The following is a 12,484-nucleotide window of genomic DNA, read 5'->3' as shown; positions in this document are numbered from 1 at the left end:
GTGGTAGCTCTTCCTAACTGCATTAAGAGTCTTGGCCAGAATGTCCTGAGAAAGGGGAATAATGAGTTTAACACAAAATCTTCTACTTAAGTGACTGACTTGTTGGTATACACAGCCTTGTTCTATAGTTGACAAGTCCACTATTAATAGAGAATTCATGATACTTAGCCTACAGCTTTTGGTTCTGATCTTTGTTAGAGATCTCCCTTAGCATTGTTTGTTAGAGATCCTCTCTAGCTAACTCAAGTATTGGATTGTTTGGCATAGATACTTTTATAGCTAGAGATCTGGCTATTAATGGGTTCTGCAAGATTAGGGAATTAAGGAATGCCTTGCGACTAAGTGCATCCGCAACTACATTTTCTTTCCATGGTCGGTACTTGATTTCAAAGTCATACTTCTCCAACACTTCAATCCACCGACGTTGCTTCATGTTGAGCTCATTCTGGGTAAAGATCCATTTGAGACTCTTATGGTCAGTTACTAGAGTAAACTTGTTACCCAATAGGTAGTGTCTCCAAAGCTTTAGAGCATGGATGATAGCTAGCAATTCCAGATCATGCGTAGCATAGTTCTTTTCACGACTCTTCAATTTCCTTGAAGAGTATGCTACAGGATGACCTTCCTGCATGAGTACACACCCCAAGGCAAGTATGCTAGCATCAGTTACTACCTTGAACTCTTTATTGAGGTCTGGAAGTTTTAGAATAGATGCTGATACCAAACTTTGCTTCAATCTATCGAAGCTATTTTGTTCGGGAGTTGACCATGAAATGGAAGTTCGCTTCTTTAGTAAGTCTATCAGAGGTGCTGCAATCAAAGCATAGTTTTTGATGAAGACCCTATACCATCTTGTCTATCCAAGAAAGCTATGTATCTCTTTGACAGATGTTGGTATTGGCCATTCTAGCACATCTCTGACCTTGGCTGGGTCCACTGAGATTCCTTCTACTGATACTATGAATCCCAAATATTCAATCTGACGCTTGAAGAATGCGCACTTCTTCATCTTAGCATACAACTTATATGACCTCATTGTCTTAAGGACAATCCGAAGTTGGGGTTCATGATATTCTTCCCGTTTGGAATAGACTAAAGTGTCGTCGAAGAAGACAAGCACGAAGTCATCAAGATATAGCCTAAAGATATCCTGCATTAACCTGTTGAAAGTGGCAAGTGCATTCGTAGGTCCGAATGACATAACTAGGAACTCAAAGTGCCTATATCTTGTATTGAAGGCCGTCTTGGGGATATCTTCTTCCTTGATCCTTATCTGATAGTAACCTGACCTGAGATCAATCTTGGAGAAGATCTTTGCACCTTGAAGACGATCAAGAAGCTTATCTATTCTAGGAATAGGGTACTTGTTCTTGACCGTTGATTGATTCAACCCTCGGTAATCAATACATAGTCGAAGTGTCCCATCTTTCTTTTTCTGGAACAATACTGGAGCTCCCCATGGTGAATTGCTAGGACAGATGTAGCCCTAATCTAGTAGTTTCTTGAGTTGTTACTTCAGCTCAATTGCTTCCGGTATAGACATCCTATAAAGTCTCTTTGCAATTGGTGCAGCTCCTGGTATTAGCTTAATCTCATGATCCACTTCTCTTTGAGGCGGGAGCTCTGTCAACTCTTTAGGGAATAATCCACGTATTCCTTTAGCCAAGAAGGTCCTTCACTAGACTCTTGCTTCTGATCTAACTTGTTAAGCTTAATTAAGTAGACAGGTAATCCTTTTCTGGCTCCTTTTATGATCTGAGATACTTTGGCCAATTGGATCCTTGGCACTCCAGCCTCATCTTCAGTTGTGACTAATTCCCTTTCAGAGTTCCGAAAGGAAACTTGACCCTTTCCACAATGAATGTGGGCGTCATTAGGCTTAAGCCAATCCATACCGAGTAGACACTCGTGGATACCTTAATTCATGACTCTGAATTTGACCGAAGTCTTTTTTCCTCCCAGAAAGAATTCCACCTTAGCAATTTGCCTGGTACAAGTAACCTCACGACCATTTGCCAATTCCACAAGCAAGGTAGGTGCTTCTACTGTGGCTATTCCTAATCTTTTTGCACAAGCTGGTGAGATAAAGGAATGTATACTACCACAATCAATCAAGGTCTTGAAACTTTTACCTTGATAGTCTGGTGTCCGAATCACCGAGAACTGGCAATTTGGCCCTTTCTTGTGTAGAGCGGCACAGACTGTCGCCCTTTCAAATTCTTCTTCCATGGTTGGATCTTCTTCTTCTTCTTCTTCGCACATTTGCCTATTGGCAATGTAGGCGGTTCTTCCTTTGCCTCAGGTAGCGGCTCCTTGACCACGGCCCGTTCCCTAGAAAGGCGCTTGGCGATGTCCTCCACCAAGTTTGGGACATTGCCTCTTGAAATGACCGGGGTCGTTGCAATGGAAACAACGGGGGTTTTGGCCATTGCTTTGAGTAGGAACAAAGTTTTTGATGTTATTAATCCTTGCTTTCTTTCTTTTTCCTTGATTATGACCTTGAACTCTCTTCATCTGAGGTCTGAATGCTCCTCTGTTCGAGTCATTATAAGACCAAGTTTTGTTACCCCTTGGTCTAGCCTGCACCTCCTGAATTATAGGCGCAACTCGAATGAGAGCGTCCTGAAGATCTGATGGACGCATAGATTCGAGACGGGTATTTACTGGTGGATTTAAACCTGCACAAAATTTAGACACCTGCTGTGTCATGTCCATCTAAGGTGCATACTTTAAAAGTGAGACGAATTTAGAGTAGTATGCGTCAAGAGTGAGCCCTAGCTATTTCAACTTGTAGAACTCATTCTGTGTGCGATATGCAGGTGGCAAGTATCTTCCCTGCATTGCTTTCTTCAGCTTCTCCTAGGTAACGGATGCCTCCAGGATCCCTTGATCTGTGCACCATTGCTTTCACCAGAGCCTGACTTTGCTGGTGAGCTTTAGCTTGGCGAGCATAGCCTGATTGGCGGGTGCAGTACCGGCTACTTCGAAGTAATCCTCCATGGATTCAATCCAAATTTCAACATCTTCTTGGATGAACCTGCCTCTCCCGTCAAACTCGGGTGGCTTAATTTGCTTGAGAAGAAACTTCTTCTCTTGGATTACAGCAGTACTTGATGTAGGAGGTGAACTAGGAACCTGTACCTGGGGTTGTGCCTAGATTTCTTATTGTCATTATACGGTAAACGTTATTGATTTATATTACATCTTCAATTCCGCTATCACCCAGGAAATCTAACCACTTAACTTTTTATCAATTCTAATGCACAATCAGACATTGATAAAAAGAAGTCTTATTTGTATTTATATGGGCATAGCCCTTTCAGAATACAACATTTCTTGCGATGATAAGCCAACTGTTACATTTAGTTTGGGGAGAACAACATTGTATTACATTTATCTACAGGAACTGTATAATAGTATGGTTTCAGGTCACGGATCTTTAGGAATCAGTAAGTCATTGGAAGTTCAGGGTATCCTTTCCTTTGTAATCCATTCTTTTCATGGCGCCCTAACACTTTAATCCTGTCAGTGGGGATTACACGGGTTACTTCCTCATATACATATGAGTTCATCTCAACCCTCCGAACTCAAATATGTAAAGTTGAGTTTACGTGAGCTTCCACAAAAAATGAACAGCTTCACGACTTTTAAGTCTTCCAACCACTTGATCCTTTTTAGGTTGATTTGTAGGTAAACAAACCGGTGGGTAGCTATATAGTAGATTCCTGAAGCACCAGTCCATGTTCGTTCCATGTACAAAGTTGATGGATTATAGATATGCTCTAGGATGTTCATCATCTCAATCCTTTGTCGATAATGCGAAGAATGCATTGCAGTCATAAACATGATTCGAAATACTAAAAACTTGTTCCATGCTTTGCAATTCTACAAGACATCATTGAAGGTAAGAAAATGTTTGGATAAAAACATTTGCTTTACTTCATCTTATTAAGATTTCATAAAAAAAATTCGGTTGTTGGTCGGCTCTGATACCAATTGTAACGTGTCCACTTGTATCTTCAGGACACGTCTTAGCAATCCTTTGGAAAGGATGTCTAGAAAGCTCTGCCCAGCACTCCCATGGAATGTTACGGGATTTGCAATCTAGGGCTTTCCACGTCTGCCACACAGCAAAAGTATTCTGGTCGTTCCTACTTAGGATCGACCTGAATTAGGGTTTTCCTTATTGGTCATTTCCTGATGGCAACTAGCGTTAGACCCAAGCGAACTACTTTACGCAAAAACTCCAGGTCCGAAGCGGATTCACGCTGCACTTGGTTCAAGGAGAATGGGATACGAGAGGGATGCAAGGCTCAACCTCTCTGCCATAAGGCATAGTCCCATTCTGTTCCCCTAAAACAACGTAAATTGGGTTCAATCATAGCTCTAGGTCAACGCTTTTGTTATTTGTGTTCTTTGACGATCTTCCTGCTGTCCATCGTGATTTGAGAAAAGTTCCCGGCCAACCGGGACCACCCATCCGTAGGACGGACCTATGGCCCATCCTCCGCACTTTCGTCGGGTTGTTTAAGTTATTTAATTACCTAGCACATTAGTTGGACATGTAACAACCAGCTTCTTTAATTAACCCGTTAGGCACTGGTTCCTTCACGTAATCTTATCACTTGACATAGAAAAAAAATATCAGATAAGTTCCTTATTAACAGGTTATCATATTTATCTTTGAAATACAAAGAGTCCAGCCCGTAGGCTTATCCACAATCCCCTCGAAGGCTATCCAACAATCCACAGGGATTACCAATCCAAGTTTCCGCCCGTAGACTAGTATGCGGGCCTCGAGATCCAATCCCGAGTCACGTTAGCCTCTTGTGTAGGGCCCGAAAGGCGAGGGATTTATGGTCAGAGCCCCCTGGCACCCAAGCATCCTCCTACTCCAAGTAGCGCTCAACGAAGACACCTCTCGCGGCAGGTTTGGTCCACTTTCCCGGCGCGGTCAACAACCCCCTTGGTTAGGGTTAGACAAGCAGTCGGGGGTAACTGAAGATGCCTCTCCCTTCATGCCTTCAACCTGAAGTATAGATATCCATTTATCTTTTAATTCATTGATCAAACAAAGACAAACAGTACTCAAGAATCTGTAGCAAGCACAAACATTTCCATTGATAGTTTTTGTTGGCAAACTGCTAAGGAATGAATCCTTTCTTTCAAATGCTTCCAGCACTCGATCCGGGATGACTTGCAACTTGGCAAGATCCCCTATATCCTGGGTTAGGGCGTACCCTATTAGCCCGAGTTGGTCAAACCTTAAGTTCATTGGTTATTTCAATTTATCGGCTGGTTTTTAATTTCCAATCAATCTTCTTTACTCAAGAAAGATACTAAATAAGGATGATTATTCATTCTCTTGCAAGATAACTTGCGTAAGGACTTGGCAACCTCATTGCGAGAATTTGGCCATTCCCTTGTGATCCAATCACAAGATCATATGACTCCACACTCGTTGCGCAAGTGTCCCATTGAACTATGAGACTTATTCTACTCATTGAACGGAGTCACAAAAACAATCTGTTCCTAATTACATTAGGTTGATGTCGTTAGAACTAGGGTTCCAAGTTCCATCTTGTAAGATTCTTAGGGATAAACCCTAGTTTACCTTCCAAATATATTGCACTATCCCTACATTTCGGTGAAAGTGGGCAAGTATTTAAGGTATAGGAGTTTCAATTTTTGCAATACATACAATTAAGTCATGTATTAACTTCCTAGTGAATTTCTTTGAATTTAACTCGTTCTAAATGAGTACTCCACGGTTTAGGTGTTTTAGATTTATGCCAATTTGTTTAACTCTAGAAGATAATTTTGAGATCAGTTCCACACGATTCGTTGTCTATGCATAAATTGATTTTTCAACCCTAACTTATCGATTTGAGGTGAGGCATAGGTTAGGTTACTTCCAACTAATCTTTCTTTACTTTGCAAACAAAATTCATGCTACATAAGCAACCTTTTTCTTGATAATTTATGCAGTTGACAAACGATAATTTCCTAGAGTTATGCATCGTAAGAATCATTTCATGCCTTGCACTTTCCATGAAGATTCATTGCGAAGAGGATATGGATTAATAGTGTGAGATAGAGTTTATACTTCCAAGCTTAAACGAAGTATACTATTTTAGACCCTCCCGCGGCTGTGCCTTGGACTTTCTTGGGATGCATTTCCGCCGTGGAAGCAACTTTACAACTCCTTTTTGATATTCCACCGTGGCTCTGTTTTGCAATAACTTGCACTGTCCGTCGAAAGCAGTTTTAGAAGGCTTCCTCCTTGAAGTCGGGAATTCGAAAGGGGTGTTTCAGAATCTTTCATGACTAAGACCCATTAAGCCATGCGGAAGGCTTAATGGCCTTTGTAAGGACTCGTACGAATAGGGAATAAAAAGGTGTGGAATCCCTTACGAAGGTTTTTGAGTGGGAAAGAGAGGTGTTAAATGACCCTCAACACCCTCTTTCCTTTTACGAATGGGGAAAAAAAAAACAAAGCCCCAAGGATATTTTGCATAGGAAAAGGAAAGGGCTAAGGACAAATTTTCTTGGGGGAAAAAGGCCTTATAGAATCCTAAGGGAGGAACTCCAAGGGGGGGGAAAAGTAGCCTTAAAGGCTATTGGAAAAGGGGGCCTAAGGAGGCCTTAGGAGAAGATATAAGGGGGGTATTCTCGAAGGTTATAAGAACAAGGGCCCTAAGGAGGATTAAAAAAAAAAACCGGGGAGACAAGACCTTTAAGGTCAAAACCCTTTTATGAGGGGGAGAAAGTCTCCAAGGCCACAGGAAGGGGCCCTAAGGGGGGGGTTTTTTTTTTAAGAAACGGGGGGATAAAAGGGGGCTTATCTAGGCATTTAGAAGCTTCCCTCCAAGAAGCTTCTAAAGCTTCTGGCACGTGGGAGGGGGAAGCTCAAATGCTGACTTGGCAGTGTGCGGACTGGGATGACAGCTGGGGGGCACAGACTGGGACACCAAAGGCCAACTAGAGTTGTGTCACTCTTCCCTCCTCCTTCCACATAGGCTACCGTTGGCGCAACGACTCAACTCTTCCCTCTCTCACCCTCTCAGTTTCGGCACAGGGTCATGGCGGTAGCATTTCGTCTTCATCCCCATCTCTGGCCCATCCCCTTTTCAGCCTGCGGCCCCTCAATTATATAGGGGAGGGGATAAGATCCTCCCCCCCCCCCCTTGCATGTCGATGGGCATGTATCATTGCCTTGGCAAGCTCCCGCAAGGAGCTTGCCTACCTTTCTAATCCCCTCTTCCTCCAGCTCGACAATTCGCTGGAGGAGAGGGGAATTTTTTTTAAAAATTTTGATTTTATCAAAGAATAATTCCAAATGTCCTAATGGCCAGTTCATGTGAGCCTAAAGCCATTGGCATTTTACAAGCAAGGATCCTCCCCCATGGCTTTCTAAGCTTTCTCTTGCATGTAAGGTATCATAAAAAATTGATATAGAAAGCTACCAAATCTTCGTGAGCATTGCTCTATGGAGACTATTATACATAGCCTTCTTTTGGGAAAACCAAACATTTCATTTATAAATCTGGCCAACAAAAAGATGTGGACCAAACATTGCATTTATTTTAATCAAGATAGCAACTGGCTTCTTTTTTCTACTATAGCCACAGTTATAGGATATCACCCTCTCCTACTATAATGATCATAGAGCAATACAATCTGCAACCCTCATATGCCAAGCATGATCACTGTCCACAGGCCATGCTCCATTCTCATACGATCCAGGCTCAATGATATTAATCTCAAACCCGTGGTGGTCAAGCAAAGCAACATAAGGAGTCTCATGCTCCCCTATTTTCACTACCGTTTTTTGGTAGCCCTTGCCTAGTGATTTCTTTTGTAATGAATCTGAGGAATAAATCTTGGAGTCTCTTCTCCATATTGTTGCATTTGACTTACTCCACCATGCATATTGATGTAATACAATGCATTTTCAGCCACTTTCTTCTCTTTTCCACATTCTGACATCTAATTAGCAACATCATCCATTGATAAACCAACACTTACATCATCATGCTTATATTCAACCGAAATGCCCAACAAACCAATTTCCTCTTTAAATTGTAGCAATGTGCTAGTGATATCTCTAAGAAAATGATACTTTCTCTTAATTATGTCAATGATTTCGTCATGAAATTTTTGCTCGGCGATGCCAAGCACCCCTCCCGAGGTGAATTTCACTCGAGTGTTTACAATCCATTCTTCAAGAACCATCTTCAGATCCATGGCTATCTTAATATTAGACTAAAGCTTGTATCCTAGTTGCTTGTCCTTCTTTTTACCCTCTTGTTTACTATCTTGTTTTTGCTCCTATTCGACCTCTTCCATAACATGCTTGAAAGGCTACTAATTTGTAGCTTTAGGCTGATCCAAACTTCTTCTTATCACTCTCTTAGATAACCCTGCATTATCTTCATCTCTCTTCTATTTCTATTTCACAAGTACATCCATGTTTTGCACTTTTCCTAAATATGCATCCCAGGGGGTTCACTATAGATGTTGTATTGTATCACGTTAGTGTTAGGGAGGGGGGTTTTTGGAAGGGGACACCTAAGTATATACATTAGAGGTAGTCCCCTCTTAATTTCCTATATTGAACTTGAATTTAAGGAGGGGATAGAGGGGAGAAAGAAGGGGGGGATGCATTTGATCACCTCTCTCCATAGATTGGTTTCTCCATGGCATACAAGAGACCAAGACAAGTAAGGTTAAAACCCTAAACCCTCACATAGTAGGGTTATTGAATCTAAGGTTTCTAACAAAAAAAAAAACGTTAGCAAACAGTGATATGACCATTTTGATACTTTTAATTTCTTAGGATAATTCCGACTTAAAAGAAAGTTAGTATATGTTCTATGAAGACTTACATTTAAGAAAGGGGATACATAAAAAGTGATACATGTATATATCTTATAAGCTTAACTAGGGGGATATATTAGTCTTACAAGCTTCATAAATAGGGGATTTTTTAGAAGTCCTTGCATGCAGGTGACAAGTCTTCTTTACTATGAGTGAACCCCCGTGATATGCATACACTGAATATATTGGTGATTCCAACTCGTCATGTCATGAATATCTTTCTATGCATGAGACATTTTACTATTAGTAGCTTTTCTCTTTTCAAATGCATGCAAAGCATGTATCCATATTGCAACCTTCAGACCAACCACACTTGGCCAAGCATTCTATCCAATTAGAGTCCGAAAGTAGCAGTATGTACAACCATATAAGCATTTCAAATAGCCAAGCCTTCCAATAACTTTTGCATACATTCCTTTCCAAAAACTCAAAGCAAGAGGAAATCACGTTTCTTGTGCATGGATCTTGCCATTGGCATATTTCCAAAAGATGAGCTAGCATGTCAAGGCCTCTTGATAAGCAACACAATCCTCCCTTTGATGCTGCAAATTATCACGCCACATACATCTTTTCCCTAGTTTAGGGGTTGCTACCTATCCCCTTTCCTCTTATCCTTTCTCATCCAATTTTGCGGCCTTCAACTAAAGATCCCACATACCTTTAACCAATTCATCTAATACATCTCCCCTAATTGTGGAAACAATATGTGAAACTCTATATGGTTAGCCATGTAAGCAGGTGGCTTACTAGATACATCAATTGTATTACTTGTAATAGTGGGTAAGCTAGATATATGCAATCTTGCTCTTATTTTATGTTTTTTTATCAGTGTAGAAATAACATCCTTAACATGTCTCCACTTTGTCTTAAGCCATGTCTCTATAGTCTAATCCTCTAGTAAATTATCAAGATTCTCTTGAAGCTCAAGGTCTACCAATTCCAGAAACCATTCATTTTTTTGACTTGCAAAAGCTTGCTATTCTACAAGATCTAACTGCTCAAATTGACTTTCAAATTCTCTTAATAACTCAATAGCATAAGACCTTATTGGGTTTTAGAACTCAGTCTTGAAAAGTCTTTTGGCTAATCAAATTGGTGTCTTCAAGGTAAAATTCTTCCTAGAGCATTTTCTTAAAAGCTACCAAATTAGCATCCTGCATGTACAATTCAATAACTCAGACTTTCAATTCATGCACAATAACCCGTACAAAATACCAAGTCTATGCAAGTCGAGCCACCCAAAGAACTTCATCTTTTGTTCATAGGTATGCAAATATGTAGATACATTCCTGCCATTAAAAAACTTAATCTCATGCTCTACTACCTATACAACATTCACCACAATAGTTTCTGTTTGAGCAAAAGCATGCATCACATGTTTCTATTATTGTACCTACATAATCATGTTCATATTATGTACTAGTTTTTGCAAAACATCACTAAAAACTATGGTTAAAGATTCTCCCATCCTACCTTTCCTTCCGATGACCTTTCAAGAGAGGAGAAAAATAATAGGCAGGAGATCCAAATGAACCCCAAGAATGCTAGAAATAAAGTTATCTTAAAGACATGTCCATACATCATGAATCAATAATAAAACCTTCTACCAAGTCTACCAAAGCCTTTACACAAGACAAAGACAATGCTCACATATCAAGTACTTCTCCTACAAGCACTATGTAATGATAGAACTTGAGAAGGTAAATAAAATCCTTGTATGGAAATCCAAACACACTTTTGCCCTATGTATTCTTAGTTATTGCAACAGTTAGAAATGGATCATTTGATGGTCAAACTCCAACTTGACAAATGATTCTTGGACTATCCAGACAATGTCTACGACTACTTCGAATCAATCTCCAAGAGTTAGATCTCCTTAAGCACCATGCAGAATCCTTGATTAGCTTATGGCAACTTGCTACCCTATTTTAGACAAATAATAATAGATTATAACAATCCTCAATAAGAGCTTTTATGTATTTAAACTTCTCTTTGATGGTTAGAGATGGTTCCCTTAAGGTATGGGGCCCTGACTTAAGTGAAATAGCCTCCTTTTCTTTACACTTTTCTCCTTCTTGTTGATCAAATGATTATTGAGTCACTTAGGTGGCTTCCTACTCTCTATCTCATGTCATATACCACAATACTTATCATAGTGCATATCGAGACTTACCAAGACTTTTAGAGAGCCAAGTGTTGCATGATCATGTCATATGACTCAACAGAGATAAGTTGTGCCTACCTCTAAGGCAACCAACTTTTTACATTTTCACACCATATACTAAAGATTGCATGAAACCTAGTATATTGCAACCCCATTCAGGCTTGCACGGAGGTTCTCTAGTAAGGCTAATTGGTGGTAGACCTTGGCATTACTCATGAGATCCCTACATTGCATTTTGATTCTATGAGTGTTATTTACTTGGCCAAGAAGCCGGTCTTCCATGCAAAGACAAAGAACAATGAGGTGTAAGACTACTTTATTCGAGAGGTAATTAATAAGGAAAAGTCCATTGAGTTTCAATTGACCAAAATCCTATAGATCTACTCATTGAAAGTATCTCAGTGGAGCTTCGTGCCTTCCTTAGAAAGTTGATGGGCGTTGGATGGGATGACATCTTTCCTCCTCTTATTATACTTATGTGCATTTGTATTTTGTTACTTTTTCTTATTCTCCCCTCACTAGGGGCACATTCACCTTTATGTGGGAGGTTTTTAGGGGTAAATGTGCTTGTGCCTAGACACCCATGTGTTAGTTACAGTGATAATACCTACACACTGTGTGTTAGTTACCCACACACCTGTACATTGTAGGTGGCAAGCCCATCACTGCCACTTTATTATTTATTCTTTCAGTGAAATTTGAATAAAGGGAAGGCCATGGTCACACATTATGACTATTGGAGTTCCCATATCTTCTCTCTCTCTCTCTCTCTCTCTCTCTCTCTCTCTCTCCTTCCATCATAGCTCCTGCTTCCACTCTGTGCCTCCACTTCATTGCTCTCCCTTCAAAAAATGCAAAAATTTGAAGAGTATGTGGCTATAAGAGATGACACATTATATAAGATAATGCATATTGGCAATGTTCCCTTGGTGACTAGGGATGGGACATAAAATACAGTTGGGGATGTTTTATATGTACCTAATATCACTAAAAAATTGGCTTCAATTGGTCAAATGGTTTATTAAGGGTTGCAAATAAGGTTTAACAAGTATTGTTGCTTCATTGAGAAATTAAAGAATGGAAAGGCTAGCAAACTCATAGCTTGTGGTCAAAAGAAAGATAGGTTATTTGCGTTGGATGCAAGAACCCCCATCATACATAGTTATATGTATGTTGAGTTGGGCATGGACAAGATAAAGATGTCAACTATTGCATAGAAGAATCAGAAATGTGAATTTGCAAAGTCTTAAATAGATGCAATCCAGATAGATTGCTCATGGGCTTCCATAGTTTGGTTATGTAAACTATGATCATGTATGTTAGGCTTATCGATTTAGCAAGTAGTCCAAACTCCTATTTTTTAAGAGATTGAGAGTGAGTAGTTATCCTTTGGAAATGGTACACTCGCTCATGGGTGTACGTTTTGCAACATAAGAGTGA

This window comes from Lygodium microphyllum, unplaced genomic scaffold (assembly GCF_053477565.2).
Source record: "Lygodium microphyllum isolate KBCC unplaced genomic scaffold, Lygodium_microphyllum_v1.1.10 scaffold_31, whole genome shotgun sequence".
Classification (NCBI taxonomy): Eukaryota; Viridiplantae; Streptophyta; class Polypodiopsida; order Schizaeales; family Lygodiaceae; genus Lygodium; species Lygodium microphyllum.
Note: the sequence above shows the minus strand (reverse complement) of the source record.